A 21,622-nucleotide genomic window follows, 5' to 3' on the forward strand; every position below is an offset into this window, starting at 1 on the left:
TGAACTTTCTAATAGCTGGCCAGTTGATTTCACCAGGTGAACTTTTAAGGTTTCTGTCAAGTTCCCAGGAAAGACAACTGTAAAGGCAAGTTGTTCTGTCACCTCTTTTGCTTAAGAAAGTTGAGGATGAGGTATTAAACTCCCCCTTGCCTCTCTCCCCCTTCTATATAATCAGTTGGTGAAAGTGGTATGCGGTTGAACTTTGAGAAGTACTTTGCTCCAAAGAGCATCTTCTCTAATACCAAGTGGACATTGCTACATCAAATAACTTGGTAGGACAGGTGACAAGAGTCAAGGATCCAGGTCAGGGTTAGCAAACTAGATACTGTTATTACAAAGCTGCCAGAAAGACTAGTTAGAAGCATATTGGTTGGTGTGTGGTTTTTTTGTGGTTCTTGTTTGGTTGGGTTTTTTTTAATGCTTCTTCAGTGCAGTTATCTTCATTGAATCTAGCATGTGAATTAACCTGAGGTAGTCTTTGAGCATCCACCCGTAACTGTCTTCCAGTAGCCAACCTGAGGTATCAGGCAAGAGGAGTCAGTTGTGGAAACAAGGCTCCTGACTTCAGTAGGTGGTGGGGTATTCTCTGGCAGGCAGAGTGAGGGCTCTCAAGACAAAGAGTTGTCAAGGTATTTTACCTTATGCACTCCAAAAGCTGTTGCAGCCAGTGCTCTAAGGCCCAGAGTCTGTGTGCATGTTTAAGCTAGGTCAAAACCTCTCTCAAATCCATCTGTCCCATCCTGGCTTGAATTCTCTACTTTCTTAATCTCTTGGGGTTTTTCCTTTGCAATTGTGGGAGCTGAGGTGCTCCAAATCTCCAAAGGAGTGATCGACTATAGTCCACTAGATAGTGAGAAGGTACGAGCCCGTCAGCTCAAGAAATCTTTTTTTCCTACTGGTTGCTAGTATTCCCATTTTTCAGGGTAACAAAAGTGTCAGAATATTGGTCACTGACCTACCTTTCTAGTAGTATTATTGAGGAAGATGGTGAAAATCTTACTTTAAAAAAATTCTAATAAATGTATTGTTTCCTAAATGTCTGAATAAGTTGCACATTTTCTTGGCTGAGAAAATGAGAAAAAGATAACATGAAAGTCACCGAGCAGATTAAAACAATGACAAAAGAATGGAGAAAAATGTGTTCGATTACAGGCCTTACAAAGAGGAAGTGGCAGTTTTTTAACTGATAGTAATAATGAGATTGTAGCTGAGAGAAATGTTTGTGGTTTAGAAATATATTTGTATTTTTGTTTAGTCAGCTGGCAAAGTATATAACTAATTTATGTAATTGATGTGCTGATTTAGGAAATAGAAAGAAGCTTGTTAGCCCTTCAAAATCTGCTATCCTTGTAGCCTGTTTAGTGTTCTTGTAATACTGGGGGGAAGGCACAGACGTAGCAACCAGTGCAAAAAATGACAGATTTTTGGATACATTTTTACTGGTTTCATAGAAATTGAGTGTGGGACAAGTAGAGAGAAGAAAGCTTTTGTGTGAAAACTAAGATGATTAAATATTTATGGATTCTTTTCTAATACTGATGCTTCTTATGCACTGCACAGTGCTCTGTTTTACCAGCAAGTAGGTCTTAATCTCCTTTCAATCATTTTCAGAGGTGCAAATGTAACTTTTTATACATATTTTCCCTCCAGATTATTATTACAATGGGTTGATATTCACTATGGGGCAGGGAACCTCAGTGAAAATACTCTTTTTGTAATAGTTTTCTAACAAAATGAGTATTTTTAAAGTGAATTTTCTGTTATTGATGTGAAAAGACCTGTTCTGGTTTGGCATGGTTTTATGATGAAGTGTTTGTCTGTACCTCTAGGAATGGGAGTAGTTGCCTTCCTCTTCTTAGCATGCTGTTATCTTAAGACATTGTGGACAATACTGTGTAGAGATGTTACTTCGAAATGTCATGAAACTGGATACCTCTCATTGGGTTGAAGGTGAGGCAGTAATGGTCAAGTAAAGAAAAGTCTGCCTCTGGAGTGCTTTGTTAAATAAAACATGACAGGAAACCTCCCACCTTGAGTCACCTTTCTATCTTGAGATTAATTTTTGTTTGAAACCTATTCATCTCTGTGGGATGAATATGGGAGCTGCAGTCTCATTAGATGTATGGAACCGAACCTGTTCCTGTGCCCCAAAATTCAATGATAGCCTGTTATTTTTGCAAGTAATTTTAAGCTAATGTTAAGAGGTTTGTTTCTTTCTGGTTTTTTGAAATCTTTCTTCTTGGAAAACATGCTTATTGCTCTCTAACCTTTTCCATGCATTTTGGAGATACTCTTAAGAACTCTTACCAACTCTGTGGTGAATAAGAAGGGTTAGATCTTGCAGAGTGATTTAAGTCCTTTTGGCTTTGGGGTTTTTTTTGTATGAATCAAGGGCATTTACATTTGGAAAGATTTCTGATCCGTATCCTGTCACTGCAGAACAGTTTCTTAGCTTCCATGTTTTGAACTCATTTAAGACTAACTTGGGTAAAACTGGATATTAAAGGTGAGGGGATAGACACATGTTAAAACATATTTGCAAGCAAGCAATAAATACAGCAAATACAAGAACCAAAATGACTCTCTGTCCTAGAGCATAACTTTCAGACTTTGTAAACCTTTGATTGATGATATAATTAAGGTATCTATAGGAAAGAATGCCTTATTACAGTTTTTATTAAGTTTACTGTTTTAATGTTAGAATACGGCGGTTTGCACAGCCAGTAACATGGTAGCTAGCTGGACAGAAAGGATCTTCAACCAAATTTGCTTTTTTTCCCCTCTATTTTCAATCCAGTTTTTGGGTTAAATTTTTTCTCTTTTTTTTTAATGGTGTTTAACAAACAATACAGTCTCAAGAACTCATTAACCTTACTTTCACAGTTTCATGAGGCATTATGGAAATGAATCTATGGCTTATTCTGGTGCTCCCTCTATTGAATGCATTAGTAGAAAGTCATGCTGCAGTTAAAATGTGCATTTGCTTTTGTTTTTTCCCGTGCTCTTTTTTAAACAGTTTTGCCCCTGGTCCAAGATGAACACAACTTCTGAAATTACCTACATCAGCTTTATTTTTGTATGTTGAAAGTAGTCACTCCCAGGCTAAGAGGTGTGTGCTTGATGAACAAGTAACTTCCCACTGGTGACTGGGTAGTGGGTCTGATGTAGCTACAGGAATTATTATTGTTCATTTCTAACAAGGATCTCCCGTTTTTTGCAACTGGAAAATCTTCAGCACTTCATCAATGCTTGTATACAAGAAATACATTTTATCTCCTTTTGTACACAAGGGAAAAATCTTCCTTTTCCTGATCAGGAACATTTTCCTACTGAGAATGGCTTCTTGAACTCTATGGTTTTGTTTGTTGGTTTTCTGTTTCTTTGGGGATATTGTTTATTTTTGGTTTGGTTTTTAGGCCTCTCAAATATATATATGTATGTGTTAGGTGCATCCTGTATTCTGAGGTGCCTTCCATCTCAGCACGTCTCCTTGCTGGGGCCTGAGGTTGGTTTTTTGGAGGGACCTCCTAGCTGTAGCTTTCATTACTGTGTTCTCCGCACATCAGGCCAAATACCATCACAGGAAACATTTCGTGTCCTCCCATTTACACCCCTGTGTTGAACCCTGCACTATGACTGCCTCTCCCTATCTCTCCATTAGGGTTTTGGCCCCATCCCATCTTTGTTGGTTATTTATTCTTGTTGCCATAGTAACAAGTGTAAGGCAGAAAACCATACACGTTTCAGGCGTCCTTTGGCCTAAAAGATTTCCGAGCTAAAAGCATAAGATACAAGTGGGTGAAGTGGAAGCGGGGGTTGGCAGGAAATAACAGAGTGAAATTATCCTTCTTAATGTAAGTCAGAGGACAGAGGAATACTAGCTACTTGGTAAACTGTTGGCATCATCGGTAAGCTGGGTCCTAATGAAGAATCTGAGGAATGTACATTTACTTAGTTTGATAGAATGGTTTGGGTTGGAAGGGACCTTAAAGGTCATCTAGTTCCAGTTCCCCTGCTATGGGCAGGGATACCTTCCAGTAGATCAGGTTACTCAAAGCCCCATCCAACTTACCCAGTTTCTGATTGGTTTGGTTTGTTTTACCCTGAACTACCTCATTTGTCGAGATAGAATGGAAAGAAAGTCTAAGTTTTGGTAAGAATTGCTCTAAGTAAGCACTTAAGCTTGGAATGAGATGGGAAGGTAGAGGCAAACTTGTATTTGGCTTTTCACATGCAAATTCCTGATGGAAAAGTAAAACCAGCTTATTAAGTGAAGATTATACTTGCTTTGGATATTTATGTCTCCAAAATAAACAATAAAGGACAAAGCGGGGCATTTTTCTTGATGGTTTCTAACCTGTGGAAGAGTTGATTGTCCATAGACAAAAAGGTGATGATTTCATATTGGTCACTACTGCTTTTAAAAGTGATAGTCTCTTTTTTCAAAACAGATTTTTTTTTTTTTAAATAATATTCTCATGTGCTCTTAAAGTGGAGCTATACACAATCCTGATTGTTTTCCTGCATTTGCAGTATTGTTTTCCTAGTGTATCAGCTCCTAATACAGTCCTTCCTGTATCTGAATGCTAATAATATGCAGGCAGCCCAATAGAACTAACATTAAGGAACTATGACACATTTTTAGTGTGCAGTGTAGTGGATTTATTAACCCAGCTTCAAGTGGGCTACTGTTAGGTCTGTAGCTGATGGGTCAGATGGACGCACAGCTAGAAAAAGGGGGCTTAGAACTAATCTGCAGGAGCAATGCCAAAGTTGTATTTGCTTAAAATAAGCAATTTGAAAAACAATCATGGAGGGAGGTAGGGGGAAGGTCCTTCATTACTCAGAAATACATCTCTAGGATCTTGTCCATGTTCAAATTTTAGTTGCCGGGATAGCTAGTGAGAATCTACATTGTGTACAGTGTGACTGAAAGCCCAACATTAAGACCAGAATAATGCATTTTATATATGCTATTTCTGACTGATTAACACTGTCTCCCATTCTACCTTGATCGTTTTGATTGAGCATTTTCTCAAGAACAGATGTTGAGGTTGGATAAAGCTGGCCTCCTTGTCTTGGAGAGGCATATGGGTCTGAGAGAGAAGAAACATTGCTCTAGCCATGTCCTGATCTTCTGTATTTTGTGGTCTTAGCTGTAGAGGTTATAATGGCGCAGGAAGACATGCTGGTGTTTTTCAAGAATGCTGCTAACAGCAATTAAGTTTCAGAACAAACCTGGCCTCTGGTTACTGTTTGGCATACCTCAGTTGAACACTGAGCTTCTTGAGTCTTAACTATATCTGGAGGTGAACAGAGCTGCTTCCTTGAGTTCTGCTGGAATTTGGGAATGTGGCCACTTCTCAACTTGGGTAATTTGTTTTCTCCCAGGCCCAGTCAATGTCACAAAATCAGTTGTCACCCTCCACTGATTGCCCAGATATTCATAGTAGGCTTGTTCTTGAGTCTTGCATGCTTTATTGAGCAGCTCTTACAGTGTCAACAGGGTTAGCATTTGTATCTGAACAGAGCAGCTAGTATCTCTGAGCTGACTTTTCACACTGCATCTCAAGCAGTTGTTGCTCCATCAGTTCTTCTTTTGCTCTAATTTAAAGGTTGTCTTGACAACTATAACATCCAGATACCCTAGACTGTAAAGGATATAGCCACAGGAAAAAAAAAGTAAGTAAAAAAACGTACTTAGGAGTGTTTGCCAGTTGAACTGGTTGAATTTGGCCAGTGCTCTTGGCAGAGAGTAGGATCCATTTTTTTGTAGCATAGATATCTTAGGAGGATGGTTGGGTTGGTACTGCAGAATTTACCTAGATCCACCTAAAGGCACTGGTGCCCTTCATGCTTGGCAGTTATAAATACCACATAAACCCAAGAACATCTGGTAATAAAAGTTTGTATTTAGGGTAATTAACTTTCAAGTTAAAAGGGAAGAGGCCTCAATTCAGAAAGCTCTTCATCACATACTTAAACATCACTGAAGTCAGTGGAATGTATTTGTGGGTCAAAATGCACAAGACCCCAATTGAGCAAAGCTCTTTTAATCTGAATTGGGGGATTGTCATGCAGAGACTGATTGTGAAGGACCAGGCTCTTTACTTTGATTGTCAGAGGAAGGAGTCAATTAACCTGAGGAGAAAGTTCCTCAACAAGCCGCTGGGTAAATGCTTTGGTTTGATTGCTGACTCTTGTGGCCTTTCCATGACTGCACATGCCATGCCTATTTGACTGCTACTTCTAACCATAAGCAGGGTAAGCTTTGAGAATGTTTTCTGACCTGGGGTGAAAGAGCAACAACTGCATTAGCAGATTGCTAGCTGTAAAGAGGCAGTAAGTGGTGACTGGAGGCTGTGTGTGTGCAAATGGCAGTTTAACCTGAGGCCTGTTCTCAGGTGTTTCTTATTTTACAAATGCATTCCTCCAGGCTGGTGGATAGATCTGACAAGTTCAGCAGTGATCAACATCCGCCACTTTGACTAGAGTTCTAGGATTCTTGCCTGTCAGCTGTCAGCACAGCACTTTGTGCTGCTATATTATGATTTCATTGTCATAAATTCAGGACAAGCTGGAAATACCTGAGATATTTTGCCTGGTTTGAGATGCTTATATGGAATGGGCAGGCAACAGTGGTGGAAAAATCAGGGAAAATACCTGTGCTTTTAACAATGTCTCTTCTGTGGCTTTGAAAGTCCAAGAATTTCTTAGCCAGAGAATGTATTTCCTCCCTCTTTTTATAAGCTACTTCTTTCTTTTGCCTTATTAATTGTGGATCTGCTCCTGCTTCTATTTCAAGCCAGATGCAAAAATCGGTGACCTGACTTTCCTAGGTACAATGTTGTAAATCTGAATAACCAGGTGAGTAGATTTCTCTAGTGTAAGATCATGCCCCCATGTCTGATCCTTTGAGATATGGGATGGTTCCTGCTTATGTTGAAATCACTGTGTGGAGGGTATTGGGTACTTCATAAGGAACTCCAAACTCTGTAGGACTGGGATTCATCTTACAGCTCAAGTATTTCAGTCTGGTTTTGGAGACCTCTGTATGTCTTCTCTTCCGTTCATGGTGTTCAGAAGTCCGTTGCTATGGAAGGTAGCGCCTGAAGGTATGTTTTGCCCGAAGAACCTGCAATGAAGCAGTTACATTACCAAATGGCACTGTACCCCAGAATTGAGTAAAATAACAGAGGCCACCAAGTTTTTCTTGTTTGTGTGATGAAATGTTGTCAAATAAAGTGATTCATTGGAGCCTTCCTTTAACTTCTGTACAGCAGTAAGCTTAGAGGAAAAGAAGATTGCATTATTTTTTGAAAAGCTTTATTTGTGACCTGGACTAGTTGCCTCTGACCCTCTTGGGCTTAAATAGTTAAATTATATTAATGTCCAGTTTGTTTCACTGTAGGTAACACATCAACTGAATACTCTTGTGCATAATCTACTGTATCTTTCCTCTGTTCTGTGTCAATGTATTATGTGTATTTGGATTACAGTTCTTTTTGTATTAAATTATTTTATGTTCTAGAACAATATTTAAGTGAAGCAAAGAGCTAATGAAAGTTGTTGACGTTTTGGGATTTCTTTTCTCTTTGCTCTTTTTTTGGATGTACTGTAAATTGTAAACCAAGGATGCCAAGCAGGCTTGGTTCAATGGCTAAAATTATTGTATTACAGTGTAATGCTGATCTAGGCCTTGTCTCAACACTAGAGCACACAGACTTGAATAAAACTGTTATAAAAGTAGATTGTCTTTAGGCCTTGAGTTCTTGGGTTTGTGCTCCAAATAATTTTAAGCAGATATTTAGAATAACAGTGGCATCACCTTGCTCTGAGGATTTCAGAATTTTTCCCAGTGCAACAAGAAGTTTATTTTTCTTTACTAGGTCTCTCAGTTGTGATCAGCTATTCCAGCTCTGGGTCCTCCACAGGGCTTTTGAAATGCTTTTGCAAAACATCAGACAGTTTAGTACAGGTCTTGGCACACAGTGTCTGTCTGCTAAGCCCCTTCTGGCTTTTCTCTGAACCAAGGAATTAATTGCATACCATTTTTATTAAGGCTAATATTTCTGTTCTGTTAGCTTGAGGTTTTTCTACTCTTTATTTGATATGCCAGCTAGAATATGAATCTAAATGCCTGGATCTGGAGCTTATGAAGTAACATGTTTTGTGCATGATGACATTTAACAGATGGTTTAGATTCACTTGTGATGCTGTGCCTTTGTCCCTGCCACATCATTCCATGAGACACAGTTACATGAACAAGGATCTTTCCAAGCTGTTTTTGTCTGCTGTCAGTGTGAAAGCCAGAACAACATGGTTTTGATTCCTAGGTCATGTTTTTGAATCCTAGGTTATACTTTTGCTCTTCTCTGCCACAAATCCATCATTTCACATTTTTCTGCTTTAAGAAATGTAGCTGTATTGATGAAGGACTATGCACTACAGGAACTTATATTTCATAATTTCCTTTGAAAAAAGTTTTTTCTAATGCAGGTGCATGCAAGAAATCCTTCACCATTCCAACAGATACGGAGACTGAACAATGCATAGGTAGGCTACCTTTAGTCATATATTCCATTCAAAGTGCTGTAGTGCTGTGTTTTGTGATAAACTGGGAGGAGAGTGAACAGACCGTCAGTTAAGTTTGTTGGAAATAATAGCATGCAAAATGAATTGCTTTTTCACTTGTTTTAACAAAAGGTGTCTTACAGTGTTTTGTCTTCCAAACTACTTTTCCACTCCTCCCCAGATCCAGACTGTCTAAAATTAAAACAAATATTTCTACCTCCTGTAATGTTCTGCAAAGTAGCATTATGTCCTAAAAGAATCAGATTTTCTAGGTGAATTTACTCACCTGTCACAATGACAAGGTTACCCTAATGTTCAAGCTGGCCTCATCAGCAACAGAAGTCTACATGCATCATGGCACTTCCATTTCTGCCAGCAACTGCAGCCTCTGCAGAACTTGGCAGGAGCACAAAGCACTGGGGCAGAACAGAAAAATAAAATAGCAGTTTTCTAAGCAGGGGAATCTAACCACTTCTAGGAGAGAAGGAGCATCTTAAATGAAAGCTGGCAGGGTCAGCATGGATGCAGAACAAACACACCACGAGATGCTTTAGGCTGAGCAACTTTAGTTTTTCATTGGTTGATGTGTAGGCAAGGGTTGGGTGTACAAGTTCTACAGTGCAAATTGTATGTGGCCTTCAGCTATGAATGTGCTCAGGTGAGGAAACCACCATTTATTACATTATGTTCCTCAGATGGCACATGCTGAAATAGTAAATGCAAGTGGTGCTCTGAAAGTTCATAGTACACCTTGATAAAACTTCTAGTAGCCTTCCAAGGCTGTGTAGATTAAGGGAAAAGAAGGGAGGCTTTTCTGTATCATGCAGGTCATATTATTTGATTAATTAATCTGCTGTTTCTAGTGAAATTTTTGTATTTTTGGTCCTTCTGACATGGAAGGAAAGGGAGAAGATGTCCTACTAAAGCTAGGCTTAACAAGACCTTATTTAAATGTAACATGAAAAGTTTGTAGGCATATTGCTATCAGGCTCAAGGAGACTAAGCTTTAGAAAAAAATCTGGAGTGAACATGACAATAACAAACGTCAGAGTATCTTAACAAGGATTAACAAGCTTTGTCTTCATGCTTGGGCACAATGGACACTGCAGTTTGCTTTGGCAGGGAAAGGAAATAATTGTGACGAAGGATGAACAAAGCTCTGGGGTTTTCAAGTAGACTTCAACATGCTTTGTGGTTCTTTGCTACTTCATCTGAAATCTTATTAAATGGCATGTGATTTACTTTCCGTTAAGTCCTCATTAATTTAACAATGAACAAATCTGAGTGGAATGAAAAGAGGCAGGATCAACTGATAGCACTCCAACACAAAGTAGAACCATAATTGCTTTACTAAATATAACCAAAGTCTGTACACTTCATGCCTGCAAAATTTGCTCTGAAATTTATTCTTTTCTCCCCAAATCATGCTGTAGTATCTTAACTTTATAACAAATTACAGGTTTGAATTTTTTTTTTTAAAGCACAGATGGGGTTACCTGTCACAGATTGCAGCCAGTATTAAAAGAACCAGCTCTCATGGATGTGAACATCTTACACCATCATGTTCTCCAATGGGGCCCTGAGGCAGTAGTTGGAGAACTGCTCATTGTCCAAAGAATCTACTATTTTTGCAGCAGTCAGGCATTTTTGCTTTTGGTGATCTTCCTGCAACTGCATCTGGCTATATTTACTTTTGTACAGGTACCCCTGGATCTTGTAGGCCTTAGTTAGAGGTAAGATGGTCTTCTAAGCTTGTGCATTCTAAAGGAGAATTTCTTGTTGATAGTGATTTGTGATTGGAGCTGCTCTGTAAGGGAAGATGAACTGGAGAAAAAGGGTGACAGAAGGGCAGCAGCCTCATGGATACAGTCCCAGGGTACCTGAGCAAGGCAAGCAGAGCAGGTCAAGTGACAGTAACCGGGGCCAGTCACAGTGATCATCAGGCAAGTCTGCAGGGATAAGACAGGTCCACGGTCAAGCTAGGAAGGCAGAAAGGGGCCTGGGTGAGCAAGGTACTGGGCAGGTGTAGGCATAATCATAATTTAGCCGAGGCAAGGAGAATGTGGCTACTTGGTGAAGGGAGGAGGCTGTGATGAGGTTTCTCATAGCTTTTGTCCCAACCACAGCCAGCAGCTATATCTGAGCTGACCTTGAGCCCAAGCAGCCAAACTGTGGAAGGGGCTCTTGTTACAGAGGCCGTTGGATACTCAGTGGGGCAGACACCTATTCAATGGCAGAATCCATTCAAGTTCATTATTATCTTAGTCTAGTTCTGAAGTTTAGCATTGTAATCCAGTGCAGTTAGAGAATGAGCAGATTTCATCACCACTGGGGGTTTCAGAACCTCAGCTTTTGCTGAGTCTGGTGAGAGAAGCAGCTCCTGCAGCCTCAGTGCTTTGTATCTTCAGAACAAACAGCTGATATTCTCTGCTGGCCTTCTCCTCCATACAGTTTTCTGTCTTTATCATCCAATCTCCTTTTCTGCAATCACATAGCTGTCTCTGGACCAATCTGTCATAACCATATTTGCCAACTGATTTCTCACCTGCATGCAATTCTGACATTAGGACCTCACTTCTTGCATCCACATGTCATCTTTTCTGGGTTAGCCTGAAGTATTTTTCCCTTTGCATGCATTGGTTATTACAAATTACATGCATGATAGGACACTTTTTCCTCACCAGTTACACACATACCTTTCAGCAGTACTATTTCAAGCAATGTCTATCACTGTCCCCCTGCCTAAAGACATGGGTGAGCAATCAGTATTTTCAGTTCTTAATTTTGAAATGGTATCACAGCCATTTAGTCTTCAGGGTTCCTCAACTTACACAGCTATCAGAAAAACAGATGTCTAAGTCTCAATCACAAATTCTTTCCCATCCAACTAAAAGATGGAACAGATTTTTTAAAAATTGTTGTTGGACAGCACATAACTGAAAATGTCTGGTGGAGTGTAGGAATTTTTTGTAATAACCTGCTACTTAAGCTTAAGTCCTTTCTGGACTTGAAACTACACAGTCTTGAAGATGTAAGTGCTACCTAATATCTCTCAGGAACAACAGGGCTTTTGGGACTAGGGAGGGCCAAGCAAGAGCTTCTATGAGAGCCTTTGAGCAACAATAATGTTAAGTATTGCATAAGCAACAGCTAAGAGTGTTGGAAACTGTTTTCCTTTCCTCATCTAAACCATGCAGTGGGTGGTTAACAGTTAGCAAGCCTGCACGCAAGCTAAGAACAGAGCTTTGGGACCATGTGGCTAAGGGAAATCTGGGGGCCTGACCAGCTCTGTGCAACTCCTGTTTTGTCTCGTACCACAAAAGATTCCGCTCAGGCTGTGTGGCACATCCAGACTGCCTTACTTTGATGCAGCTCTTATGACCTTGGGCTCCATCTCAGACAAGCAGTCTTAACCTTGTGTCAGACCCTTTGTAAACTTAGGCTTCTCCAAAGGTTTTGGTGTGCATCAGGATGTTGCCTCTACGTAATCTAAATAACACCAGCTGAGAGGAATTGCCCCTAAGCAGTATTGCCATCAGCCTCTCTCTTGTGACTGAAGCACTATGCCAACTGTTACTTTAAGTGTTACAGGCCTAATCCTGTAACTCAGCCAGCCATTTTCTTTGCCAGCGGGTCTGCTTCACTTTGCTGATATTGACTGCTGTGATCTGCCATAGGAAAGCCAGACTGAAGCTAGGAGACCTTAGAGCTGACTGAGCACTTGGATTCATCTTCCCAATGTGTTTCCTATATGGCTCATTACACCCCTTCTTTAACTGGTTTTAGAATGGGGATGTTTATTAAATACGTACTTCTCCATAGGCTGCAGTGCACAATAGAAAAGATTTTTTTATTTATTCTGTGTGTGGGAGTAAATGTGATTTAGATTACACAAAGCTCTCACCTTTCTTCAGTTTTGTTTTATCTAAGGCAAACATTTGCTAAATTGACTGAGATGATAGTTGAATGTGTCTCTTGATAGGTAGTTAAAACAGAAGCTGTTTGGTTTTGTGTCCTGGGATGACTGTGCATATGGGGAGGCAAACCTCTCTGTTGGCAGCTGGGAATGTTCTGTGGAAACAACTTGTGTCTACCCTTATACCCGGGTACCTGGTGGATGTGTCTTTTCAATTCTGGCAGGGGAGCAGAAAAGCAGAAGAACTTGTCCAGAAATGTTTGGAGCAGAGCCCTTATCTTAATCACCCTTCTCTAGCCAGAGGTGAGTCAGAAGTGCACAAATTCTTGGCATTCTGCTCTGTGTCAGTCTGACACCAGTCTCCTGTCCCTCAAAGACCTCATTTATCCTCACTTATAGTTGGGTCCCTACCTTTGACTTTTAATACAGCTCAGTGGCTGTTCCATATATTTGTTCAGTGATAGGCACAAACAAGGTGTATTCATCTAGGTCCTGGCATCAAGCTGGAGTTTGAGGGACATATAAATTCAGAGGTAAAAGGACAGACAAAGTACATGGGTTTGAACATGCAAGGTGTGCAAGATTCTTCACCTGCTATGCTAAAGTGTGGATTAGTTTTATCCTCATGACATGCTGGGAAAATCAACACTTGATCTCCCTGAAAGCCACCATATGGCCTGGCTAGTTTTCTTCCTTTCTAGAAGGAAGGGTTTTGGCAAACACAGTGCTGCTGCAGCTGGGAACAGTGCTTAAAATAACACTGAGGCTCCAGCTCAGACTGGTAGCCTTTGGCAGCTGCACTGTGGATTGCCAGGAGGAAACTGTTTGCATCCTCAAACTGCAGGGATGTTCCTACTGGTGCAGAAATATTATTCATTGCTAAATGCTTTGTGCTGTGCCAGGCTGGTAGGGAGGTGGATTTACCGTAAAAGGGCAGTCCTGGGTATAGACAGCAAGTTTGTGCTGATGTGAGTCTGGATGACTCAGGATGTGATGGTCTGTGTCCTGCTTAAGAACTTGAAGGACAAAATTTGCTGCAATGACTGTTTCATTTTAGCACTTTAATGCCTGAGAAAGTTTACCACATCTGCATTTCAGTGCTATGCTGTGACAGGCTGAAAATAAAAGTTTGTTTTATTGGATGAACATTGGACAACATGGCAAAGAAACCTTGCTCAGAGAGGTCATTGGGTTTGATTTGCTTCCTGTGGTAGCCAGCAGCCACGCAGTCCTATGCTGTAGAGATTTTCGTTCCCCTTATCAGTCACAACACAGAAGCCACTGCCCCACTCAAGACCTGTTGTACACATGAAGGAATTCTGGCATTACAAGCAGGACATTGCACAGACCTGCGCCCAGCCATGCAATGGCTTGGCAATCCATGGTTAGCGCACACACTCCTCAGTTTTCCTTCCTGTAAGAAAAGGGCTCTTGCTCTCTCCCAGGAGGCTCATGAGGACAGACACCTCTCTGTGGGAGTCAGGGACATTTTGTATGAAGCCCTAGCCTTTGCTGGTAGGTGGGATGGAGGTGGTGGGTTTCAATTACAGCTGATTACATGCTCTTTTTGCTGCTAGTTGCCTCTCCCCCAGGCAGAACAGGAGGACACTGCCCAGGGAGGCTGAGGGCACGTATTCCAGGGCTGAAAGCTTCTTGTCTCCAGGACTGTGCATTAGCTCCAAACAGCAGCAGAAAGTGGATGTGAACAGCACCTTACATAACCTTTCTGGAGCTTGTACTGGAAGACCTGGGAACACGTGTGTGCTTTCTTTCCCATCTTATTGTTTTAGTTATATTCCTTGCCCCAGTCCCTCATCTTTAAGAGTACTCAGCCCTTTTATAAAAATAGATTGTAGATTTCTTGCATGATTACTAGGCAAGAAGCAGAGGTGATGTGGCACACTTGGTGCCAGTTCAGAGCAGATGAAAGCATGTGACGTATCGCAAGGGTCCCCATGGGTGTCACACCTCCCATTCAACACCCCTTGTCACTCATCTAAGATAGCTGGCAAAAAAAGCAGGGCTGTTCCCAGGGTGTTAGGTGAGACAGCTCTCAGGGGATCTGGGCAGGACAATGATCATCACCCTGGACACTGTGCAGGGTGAGGGAGCAGTTTGGGCCCTTCAAAGGGCCACAGGCTCCCTCTGGGCAGATAAGGGCTGGGAATGGGAGTGAGGCTTAAACATGCCTGTGTCCCTGATGTCTCTGGCTGATAGAGAGACTTGCTGATCGTTTTCCTGTCAGGATCCACATGCCCCTTTGGCAGCTGAAAGATAAAAGGTTTTCTGTGGATAGAAAGGAAAACATCCAGAGCTCCCATCTGGGTTCTGCAGCCTGAACCACACTGGAGCAGAGCCCTGCAAAGAAGAGATGATACTATAAAGGATCTGTGGGATGGATTAGCTGAGCTCTGGCAGGCTGGGTGGGGAGCTGTGGGTCTGTGGGAAGCAGGTGTGTGCTATGTTCCTGCACCTTGCTGCCCTCCCCTCATCCGCTGCACTGCTTGTGTGGAAACTGCATTTCACTGAGGGCTTGAATTTTACAGCAGGCATTCAGTGACTTGACAGCATGCAGATAGTGCCTTCAAAAGCTGCAAAATGATGGCTTTCTCAGGAGCCCCTAGGCTTGCGGTGGTTTTTGCCAAGCAGCCTTACATGTAAGTCAGGAGTGAGTCGTCTGACATAAGGATGCCTGCATATCCAAGTCTGCCGACTGAGCACCGTGAAACCCGATCTCCTGTTGCTAACTCTGGGAGCGATGACCCCCACAGAGCCTTCCTCTCCTCCTACTGACATTCTGTTTCTCAGTTCCCACCTGACCCTCTTGGATGTGTTTCCAGAGCCTCATCTGCCAGCACTCAGTTTTGCAGCTTACGTAGCTGTGCCTTTTTCTGTATTTTCGAGTGGATGAGATACTAATTGGTGTAGAGCACATCTATTTCCAGCTGAGCTGAATTTTTGCATTTATAGGCACCAATCACAGGCTAGTAACAAGGTACAAAATAATAACCAAGGTGAGGATATGACCATCACAGAACTGGGCTTAGCTCTTGCAGCTGCTTGCATTTGATTATGTAATGGCTTCTCAGATTTTTTCTCCATTTTTGGTCTATCAAGGCTCATCAACCTTTTGTCATTTTTGTCCCAAGTACAGGCTAAGGCTTGTGCTGATTTTACCTGGCAGTGAACATCATGATTGAAGTGCAAATTATGTTCTTCCACCTCCCCAAAATGGAACTTCCTGGCAGTTCTGGTTTCTGTAAGTTGTTCACTGGCTAAATTACCCCAGTGAACTGTGAATTGTGTTTTACACATCTAGTAGGTGGTTAGAGCCACAGCACATCTAAAAACCAACAACTTTTACTTTCTCTAGATTCAAGGAGGAAGACAGGTAAGTGAAGATCACTGAAACAAATCACATCCCTCCAAGGAAGGGAACTGCATGTACACATGAGCACAAGGTCAGAGCCTCTGATGCTGCAAAGCCATGCAGCACGTCCTTGCTCCTGGCCTCGGGTGCAGGAGCTTGTGAGAGCAAAGCAAAGCTACATACTGAAGGATGAGAGGTAACTCGTATGCTGCAGGCAGGACAGCTGAGAGGCAGCAGTAAGGACACGAAACCACAGTGGTGCATAGCTGTGACCTCCTTTCCGGCCAAGTGGCCTGAGGATCAGCAGCACTTGGCAGCTACACAGAGTAATTGTGGGGCAGGCATTTCTACATGCTCGTTTCCTTTCCTTTAAATACATTGTGGGGGAAACTATCATCATTTCGCTATATTTCCTGTTAGAATTGCTCTCCTAACATCCACTACAGCTGTCTCTGGATGCAATTTAAATGAGTGCACGTAACATCCAAAAAGGAGAGTGTCTTGGTTTGAAGGACAGGCATCTGCCAAGGAAGGAGGGAACCTCCCTTGAAATGGAAAAAATATGACCCCTTCCCTCTGAATTATAATAACTTTAAGGGGTTTTCAGGCAAAGATATGGGAAAAGGAATAACAGTTCTTTACTAGTATGTGTAACAAGGCAAACCAACAACAATGGCAGCCGCAGGCGCTTTCCGCTCGGGGGCAGTTCCGCTCACAGCCGGCAGGGGCGCCGGTGGCTCCCGGCCGGGCAGGGAGGGTGCGATGGTTCCCCGCACCTGCAGGGGGCGCTGTGGCGCGAGTCCGCTCGCATTTCCCTCAGGCGGTAATGGCGGGCGGGCTGGATGGCAAGGTGGGAGCGGCAGGAACCTCAGAGCTGCGGCTGGAACGGCAGGGACGAGCAGACCCCGGAGCAGCAAGTGAAAGGTATCAGAAACTGTGCCAGGAGCCGCGGGGTGTCCCGGCAGGCAGGGTGGGTGGGGCTATAGTGTAGCAAAAACCTGGAGCAGTGGCAGCGCAGCTTCTGAACGCAGCTGGGAGAGGCTCCCTTGGAAGGGGCTCAGGGTCCTGAGTTTTCCCCTGAGGCACTCAAATAGATGGTGAGGGTCCTTTCTAGTGAGGTAGGGTGTTAATAAGGTCCCAGTCCAAGGGCTGCTCTTACGAGCAAAGGCTCACCCACGGCAGGAGAAGCAGTAGAGGGCTGGGCTCCGGCAGTGGCAGTAAATTCTCCCCACAGTAAGCAACAGCTCGACTGTTCTCCTCCGATGCCGACAGCGAGAGGAGCCAAGCCTAGCCCCTCACCCCCCAGCCAAAATCTTGCGGTATCTCTGCCCTTCCAAAGAGAAAACCCCCCAGGTAAAAGAGTAGCCAGCTGCAGCCTTCCCCACCTTGGCCAGTTCTTTTGTCTCTTTAAGTATCGGTAGTTATTGTCTCTTAACAACAAATGGGAGAAAATTTCCTAAGAGAAAGGATAAAAAAAAAAAAAAAGGAAAAATCCTAACCCCCAACAGAGGGAAAATTTATAAGAAGGAAGAGTTGAAGATGGAGAGTGGGAGAAGGAGATGGGTAGAATTGCCAGTGTAGGTTTTGAAAGTGGTGTAATTAAGGGGCACAGGAAGTGCAGACCAACTTTTTGTGAGTGCACTTAGTACCTTAAATCCAGGATCTTTGCAAACATTGCTTAATATTCCAAGCAAGCCTCTTCCGTGGATTGTTCAAGAGTTTAGAAACTGAGGCAGAAGGAGGTTTAAAAAATCTTTCTACATGTGTAAGCTCTAAGCAGAACTGAAAGTAGATCCTAGGAGTCCTGCCTCTTAACTCCCTTCTCTGGCCACAGCTTTCTTCTTTGATTTTCTGCAAGTGTTTTTCCCTGTAGGTGTACATTAGCTTGCTCTCTTGGACAATTGCATTCAGCTGTTAGCAAGGATAATAATATTAAAACAAAATGGCTGGATGTTTCTAGAGCTCTACAGGGAAGCACAAGATGCTCCAATAAGAGCAGCACTAACAGGAAAGAGAGAAATGCTATAGCTAGGTACTGAGTAATGCAGCACAAGAATGAGCCTTTTAATGGCCCATTAAGAAGAAAAATGGCATACAGAAGTTGAGGCTATTTTTTCATTTTGATAATTGTTTCCTAAGAAAATGTTGCATTCTACCCAGAGGATCAGTCAAACATTTTGTGAGTTTTGCAGGCTTTAGGTAATAAAGGAAGGTTACTTGTGTGTGAGTGCAGAATGATAAAGCATTTCACCTGGTCGAAACTTAAAACACACAGTGAATATCAGCATCCCTTAGCAGTGGTGTATGTTACACAAAGCATCTCTCAACAGCAGTGCTGAGCCCACACAGTCTGAGCCATGGGTCCCCTTGTGCACACCACCAGAGATGATCCTTGAGATGTGTTTGCTGTCTCCTGACCTGTTGGGGATGGCAGGGTCTCCCAGCCCTTCAGAGATACGCATTAGGCTTCCTGAGTCCCCCAGATCCAGGGATGCAGCCAAGTGCTGACAGTCAGTGGCAGACAGTGGTTATCTGCCACACAATGTAGTGGGCAGGACAAGCGACCCATCCTTAATATCAGTGAGTCCTGAGTGGAACCAAATAACTTTGGGATCAGAGTACATGGGGTCTTTGCTGCTTCTAGTTTTCACTGTATGTGCTAATACTTCTTAATCCCTGTTCCCATTCTGGTCATATAAAAACAATCAAATCTTAGTGCCAGAGTCTATTCTTCCCATTTTGCCCCTTATTTTGCTCACATTTCAGGGGCACAATCCTGAGCTTACAGGAGAGGCCTCTGCAGAAGTCAGAATTGGTACCCCTGCATTAGTGGGTGTGGAGACAGGGGTTGGGAGGTTGCCATAGGATGTATAGGGAGAGGATATAGAAAGTCTTGAAGCTTTGCTGGGGAAGAACTGTCATTTTCCCTTTTAGTGCTCTCCAGGAGGCCACCTGTATGCCTTTCATCCTCTTCCTACTACAGACTGGTCTTTTGCTTGATGAGATCTTGACAAGCCTGGGCTCAAAGTGTCCTTTTCAGGGCAGGTACAAGTCCTTCAATGTATGCTAATGGTACTTCTTACAATAGCACATTACACATGGGTGCTGATGTCCTGGGGTCAGCACTCAGAACCTTGTCTGAATAAGCAATACTTTTAATAAATTAGGTAGAACTGATGTGATTGGATATCCTGGGAGGTAAGGAGCAAATGCCCATTGAAAATACAAGCTGGGCACATATTTTAATTGAGAACATCCTCCTTCCTGAGGATTTCATGTAGCTGTGATCAGACCGGCATAAAGGACAAAGCTGGGCAACACCAGCATTTGAGGGGAGAGGAAAAGTATGCAGATATGAAATCTATGAGATGCAGAAAAGGTAAGGAATCAATAACATGAGGTTTGTTGAAACAAAGTGTGATTGAATGTTTTGACTCCATGCAATATTTACCACTTGCAGTACTTTGTCCCAGATACAGGCCATGATCTGGAGTTATCCACGGGCATTTGAGAATACATTTTCTATGAAAGATGCCATTCTAAATAAAGCTGTATTGATTTAAAGAAAAGGAATAAGCTTTACAGATGTGAAAGGAGAAAGGAAATGCTGGTTGAAAAGCAAAACTTCAGAAAAGGATCTGAGGCTGGAAATAGAGTTGCCTGTGGATTAACATCAGATGCTAACATAAAAACAAAAATGGCAAAATAATGTTTGATGGAGAACCGAACAGAACGTTCCTCATAACTAAAGGAAGAAGAGTCCTGGTGTTCTCTCTACCCCTTAGGACCCAGCATAGCAGCTAAATGGCATCAGTGATACAGGAGACATGGACTGAAGTCCTGAGCTCTCATTGTATGTTACTGTACTCCACTGAGGGGGAAATGAGTGAGGGGACAGGAGTCTAGGGAACTAGAGGTGCTTTTGCCTTTGTGCATAGCATATCCTGGAACTGCCCTTACTCTGGGAGCTTGTCTTTGATGCCCTTCTGCACATGTCACTTTGTGAAGTACCAGGTGTTCCTAACAGCTACTCAGTGCTGATTTCTAAGTCTTAATCCCATTTAATGACCCTCTGATTGGCATTGTGGGCTGAATACATCTGTCTCAAACCCAATCTTTTTGCTGTTCTAGCTCCAGTGGCAGACAGGGAAAGGAAAGTAATTTCTGACCTCCCCTAAGGTAGGTGTTACAGATAACATACTCTCCTGTATAGATAAGAGGGAGGCAAGTCAAGACCTTGACACAACTTTAGATTCCTTCTCTCCTTATGCTCTTGCCCTCTCTTACCTATGTACGTTCAACAAAGATAATATTGTGGGCATCACTCTGATAAACAACCTCTTTGTACCAAAGAACAACAAAATATAAAAGGTTTTGCATGCCAGTCATCTTGCCTGGGGTAAGACAACAATCAACAATCTCCTTTGGCAAGTGGGATAAGGTTGAGGGAAATACAAAATACCCCTAAAGTGTATATGTGCCTGTGCGTTCCTGTCCTTTCTCACACATGCACCCAAGTATGTGTGAGTTGGGGGAGGCACCCAAACCCAGCTCAGAACAGCACATCCATTCCTTGTGGTTTCCAGTAAGGTGTTACAGCCACTGGAGTACAACACAGAACAACTGTGGTGTGCTTCTCAGCATCATGAAATTGGGAATTTAAAACCAAAACATCTCCTCACTCCTAGTGATATTAGCACTCCTACTACCACTTGCTTATTATTGAATATAGTTCTAAAAAAGGCATTTTACTTCTACTGAATTATCTGCAGTTCTAAGGAATATCTGGGTTTAGGCTCTAAGACTTGATTTAAATTAAATGTGATGACAAATGAAAAAACAGAAGTGAAGCATTTAGCTGCTGTCTGGATCATACTGCAGTAGATTGCTTTCATAAGATGGCAGGTCCTCCTACAGCTAAAAAGGTGCAATGCAGACAGGATATGATGCAAGCTAGGATGAATTCACCATATCTCCCTTGCTCCTGCTAAGTCAGTAGGGTTCAGACTGAGCTCCGGAAATAAAAACTGTCATCTATTTTTGTGATCGATTGTGGATATAATCCAGAGCGTGAAATCTGGGAAGGACGTTACAAACCTGATAGAAAGCCCAGGGTACCCTTCCCTGTAAGAAATACTCCAGAAGTGGAAGGAGAGCTTGAAGGCTTTTGCTTTAGGAAGGAAAGGGCTCTGGTACTGTAGGCAAAATGTGCAAGGGGCCCAAAACATTTCTGTATGAATGAGGGGTGCTCTGAGAAGGAACATGTCAGGCTTTCTGCCCTCAAGGCTGTGGGCTGCAACATTTCAGGGAGAACAACCAAGCTATGATCAAACATATTCCTTTTATTGCAACAGAACACAAGACGGTTTTTCAGCAGACATTCAATTATTGCACAAAATAGATGGTTGAGCATAAAGGGAAAGTTCTCTTTTTAGACAAAGCTACTCTTGCCTTGGAACTCCTGTAATCAGAAACTTATTTGTAGCAGCTGGCTACTCCTGCCTCTGCAAGCTTTTTGAATCTACATCAGACTTTCAAAGGTACAGGTTTCTTAACGTGTCTCTGAGATACTGGACTCTAATGTCAGACTAAAGTATGTAACATATTACATATTGCAGCATGGCTAAATAATAAATAGCATCTTTCCAATGCTGTCACCTTCTTAATAGGAACATTAAAATAATGGTGTTTCTTTTCTTCTAAATTTATCACCCATCAGTGACTGCCAGGTGAAATCCATTGGTTATACAAGGAGTGACAAT

Source organism: Corvus brachyrhynchos, unplaced genomic scaffold (genome assembly GCF_000691975.1).
Source record: "Corvus brachyrhynchos isolate BGI_N302 unplaced genomic scaffold, ASM69197v1 scaffold115, whole genome shotgun sequence".
Taxonomy (NCBI): Eukaryota; Metazoa; Chordata; class Aves; order Passeriformes; family Corvidae; genus Corvus; species Corvus brachyrhynchos.